The sequence below is a fragment of the Balaenoptera borealis genome, assembly GCF_965194805.1.
Source record: "Balaenoptera borealis genome assembly, chromosome: X".
Classification (NCBI taxonomy): domain Eukaryota; kingdom Metazoa; phylum Chordata; class Mammalia; order Artiodactyla; family Balaenopteridae; genus Balaenoptera; species Balaenoptera borealis.
In genome coordinates, this window is record NC_138881.1 from 1,975,544 (window position 1) to 1,980,787 (window position 5,244).

Here is a 5,244-nt window from a genome sequence, read left to right on the forward strand (position 1 = left end):
TAATTTTAAAAGTGAGTCTTGCTACGTTGATGCTTTTAGAACTCACCGTTGAAAGAGGCAGAGTCTGCACGGGAAGCTCCCTGTGGACTTCGTGGAAAAAACCCAGAGCTCCATCCTGCACTGAGCAAAGCGCATTCTCCCAGCGGGGCTCAGGGCCCCACTTTAAAAAGGGGAGTCTGGAGGCTGGTGCTTGCCGACACTAGTAGGGGATGATAAAATTCTCTAGGATCTAGATGCTAAAAGGCCACCTTTCACTGTCTTTCTGCTTCAGGGGTGAGAAATGATTCATTTAATCCAGGATAAATGGCTATTTAAACTTATCTAGGTAGACTGGTCAAAGATACGTTAAGGTGGAGATTCCAAAAACAAACATATTATACTATAAAGGTGTCTTTTATTTAAAAACTAAAAGAGAAAGGAAAAGACATGAGATCTTCCAGGCATTATGAAATGAGCAACGTTTAGAATATCAGGTAATCCATCCTCGTTCCAAATGTTTGCCAACACGGCATAAACATTATTCCTCTATTTTCCAATTTCTAGAGTAGAGTATGATGTTGCAATTGTTGGGACTTGGACACAGATGAAACAGTGAGTAACAGTCAGTATGGCAACCCGCCGTTTCCAATTTCCTGAACCATTGGGAGAATCTAATCCGTCTCTTTGGTGATATTTATGAACCATAACTTGAGAATTTTTATTACAATTCCACGTGCCCAACATTTATTCTCTTCTATCTAAAGTCATGGCAACTCTGGAATCTAATTGTTTTTCTCTGGAACAAATAGCCAAGCAGAGAGAATGTAAAGAGACTTACGGGTATTCCACAGAATATGTTTTGTGATTTCTTTGCATCATGAACTGGGCTCTCTCTCTCTCTCTCTCTCTCTCTCTCTCTCTCTCTCTCTCTCTCTCTCCCCCCTCCAGGGGACTATGATTCCTCTAGTGTACCTGGGAACCCAGGCCTCTTCCAACCAACTCTTTCTCTTCCCTTGGATTTATTCCTCAGTAAACCTAAGAATAGTCCCAGAAAGAGTCTGCAGAATGATCCACTCTAAGTTATTTCATTCATTCATTCATGTGTGCATTCATTCATGAAGTGAATACTGATAACCTAGGTTGTGCCAGGTATTGAAGGATGCCTGCATATACATGGGTATAAATATTTGATCTCAGAAAGTAATAGGTACATGGATGGATTAACAAATAGATGGATGGGTGGATGGATGGGTGGGTAGGTGGATGGATGAATGGATGGATCAATGGTTGGGTGGATAAATGGATGGACGGATAGATGGATAGATTAATGGATGGACGGATGGATGGATGGATGGATGAATGGATGGATCGATGGACTGATGGATCAATGGACAAATGGATGGATGGATTAATGGGTGGACAGATGGATAGATCAATGATTGGGTGGATAAATGAATGGATGGATAGATGGATAGACGAATTGATGGATGAATGGATAAATGAATAGATAGTTGGGTAGATAGATGATGGGTGGAAGATTCTCCAATTTCTGGTTTACTGCCACCCCCTTTCCATCCTTCAGGGTGTTTGCTAGTGTCAGAGGGGCAGGATGGGTGGTTCCATGCAGAGATTATGAGTCCATATGCTGTTGTCAGCAGCCCCAGGTACCAGCTGTATTACCTTGGACATGCAACTCAACCTCTCTGCTCCTCCATTGTCATATCTTTAAAGCAGAGGTATCCATAGTGCCCCGCCTCATAGGATTGTCATGGGGCATTTGTGAGAAAATCTGGGTGCACAAGGCATAGTGAGAGGTCAGTACATGATACTACAATTGAGAGAGTGATCACTAGATGTATCCTTCAAAGGTACTTGAGGTCATTACTCTCGAGTGGCCCCAGAACAGGGCAAGTTCTTTTCCAACTGAAAACTCTGTCAACTATAGTGTGAAACCGAATGACCCCAATTTTAAATTTACATCTCTTTCAACAAGAGCAAGGGGAGCCAACGGTTGTCTGGAACAGTAAAACATGTCACAGAAACATGGACTTGTCAACCAAACTGGGGAAGATGAATAATCCTGTACCAAACACAAGAAGAACCATGAGCTGTCCCCACTCAGACGGATGAACACAACAAACCACAAAGCAAGTGAGAATGTCCTGGGGATTAATGCATGGGTCCCACAGTTGGATACACGGAGCTTGAGTCATGCCTGCTCCTAGCTGGTGCTAAGTGGGCCAAATGACTTACATCCATCAGCTCCCCAATCTATAAAAGATCAGCGACATCCCTCCCTGGCTGGCAGGAGGATTAAATGAGGTTATGTCCACACTGGCAGCCAGTGCTGACGATTACACAGTGTGGATGATATATTCTTACTTTGCTTTGTGTTACAACAGAAACTGTGCTAAGAGGAAATGTTGATGCCAGACTCATGCCTTGTTTTCCTCTCTTTGAATCGATTCCCGATCCGAAAGTGGATCCGTCTACTTCTTCCTCTTCTTCCTTATGTTTTCTTTCTTCTTTTAATTGAAGTATAGTTGATTTACAATGTTGTGTTAATTTTTGCTGTACAGCAAAGTGATTCAGTTATATATATATATATATATATATATATATATATATATATATATATATATATATACTTACATTCTTTTTCATATTCTCTTCCATGATGGTTTATCCCAGGGTATTGAATATAGTTCCATGGGGCCTACAGTACGACCTTATTGTTCCTTATGTTTTCTCTTACGTTTTCCCACAACACTAAGCTTTTTCAAAATGTACGAATACTCTTGATCTTATACCCTTTTTCTCTAAACTATCGATATGGGCCCCAAACATGTGACAATAATCATCTTAATGATGTTTTTCTTTTTGTTCGAAACTTTTGACAAGAATACTGGATATGCCAGCCATAAAAAAGAATGAAAAATGCCATTTGCAGCAACCTGGATGCAACTAGAGATGATCATACTAAATGAAGTCAGTCAGACAGAGAAAGATAAATACCGTAGGATCTCACTTATATGTGGCATCTAAAATATGACACAAACTTATCTATGAAACAGAAACAGACTCACAGACATAAAGAACAGACTTGTGGTTGCCTAGAGGGAGAGGGGTGGAGAGGGATGGGTTGGGAGTTTGGAATTAGCAGATACAGACTAGTATATATAGGATGGATAAACAGCAAGGTCCTACTGTAGAGCACAGGGAACTCTACTCAGTATCCTGTGATAAACCATCATGGAAAAGAATATAAAAAAAGAATGTCTCTATGTGTATAACTGAGTCCCTTGGCTGTACAGCAGAGATTGGCACAGCATGTAAATCAACTCGACTTCAATTTAAAAAATGCTACTAAAAAAAAGAATACTGAGTATGCGGTAGTCAAGTGGATGTGAGGGTCCCCAAAACAGAGAGTTTCTCATTGGGGCTGCTTGTGGGTTAGGGCAGGGTTTCTGCGAACCCTCTGATAACTTGTGCAGGACTTGGTTGGGTATGAGAGTGTGCGTTTTCCATTCATGTCCAGAGTTTTCACTGACCCTGAAAGATGACTGTCTTCCTATCTTATCACAGCTGACCCGGCACACATAACTCCAACCTCTAACCAAGTCTTTTCGATCGGTATTCAGAGTTTCAGGCAAGGTGCAAGATCATTTTTTTTTTTTTCAACATAATAAGGTTTCAAGAACGGTGTAAATTCCTACCTTGTTCGCTAGCCTTCCAGGATAAACGTACAGCCCACGACTTAATTAGACAATCCTGCCCCCTTCGTTCAAAAATGTTCGCGCACATCTACTCCTTTTCTAACTTTGTTCCTTGGTGAACTTAAACTATGCAGAAGAATGGTAACTGGCACATGTCGAGGGTTATATCATGCCATTGTTTTTAAACATATTCTACACACATTAACATATTTGTCACATGGTCCTTATACGGTAGGCATCATAGGATATTCATTTCTTAAGTTGGGTACCCCAGGGTGTCCCAAGGATGAGATGTTCACTCCTAGGTTTAAGCCAAGGCAGCCTGACTCTAGACCATGCTCTTAGCCAGGATGATCTGCTGGAGGGGCCCTGAACCCCTCCACGGAGGGATGCTGTCCATCTTCCCCCAGTTGCACGAAAGTGGAGGGATCTCATCTGCAAAATGATGACGATTCGTGAGGTACGCACTCAGGTCTCTCCCTGTTCAGGCCTCCCAGGTGTCTCAGCAAAATGCACCCTGAAAATATGAGGAGGGGCTTTCTGTCCGTGGGGTTCTTCCCCACCAATGCTTGTTCAGTTTCTGACAAAACTCCTATGTCATCACCAAACCAGCTGCTTCTTGTATCCTCCCCTGCTCCCTTAGATAAGCCATCCCTGGCCCCCCAGCCCACGATGCTGAAACCCCTTTCCCAGGGGAAAAGGCCCCCCACCCAGCCCCTTCAAACACTGCGTCCTTTAGTTGGGAGTGTAGAGAGAGAAATGATCCCTGAGCCCAGATTTGCCCAGATGTTCCTTCTTTGGATTAATATGAAAATAAGTGCATTACAAGCACAAGAGGGTTTTTTTTTTCTTTTATCCAATTAAAATTGTGCTCATTAAATATGCCTTGGGACTTCCCTGGCGGTCCAGTGGTTAGGACTCCGTGCTTCCAATTCAGGGGGCGTGGGTTCGATCCCTGGTCGGGGAACTAAGATCCCACGTGCCGGGCAGTGTGGCCAAAAATATTTTTTTTTAAATATGCCTCTTCCAACTCCATTCCTTAGCCCTTCCACCCTGTTCTGGGCTGGGTCACGAGATTACTCTGCGTCTTACGTGTGTCCTCCTTGTGGGGCAGCTCACAGATGAGGCAGGTGTGTGATGAGAAATGAGACCAGAAGCCCTGGAGAGGAGCATTCTCCAGCTCAAGGGCGGTGACCTTCCTGAATCCTCCTGAGATGCAGGGAAACCAGACCTCGTTTAGGAAGATGACATCAGAACAATAGCTCTTGTGTTAAATCACCACCCAGTTTTGCCATTGCTTTTTTGTTGTGGTTGTTCTCATAGAAATTACACCCTTTCCCACCTACGGAAAAGCACCTGAGAGGCGTCTCATTCTGCAAGATGCACAGAGACGAGGCTATGCCCACCTCGTGTGATAAACACCTTTCCGCCCTTGACCATCTCTACAGGGTCAGTGAATTCTCTGTGCCTCTTCCAAGCACCACGCTGTTAGCTGCACACACGCCCGGGTTCCGTTCCCACTATGAGACAAAGAGCTGTAGCCATGCGG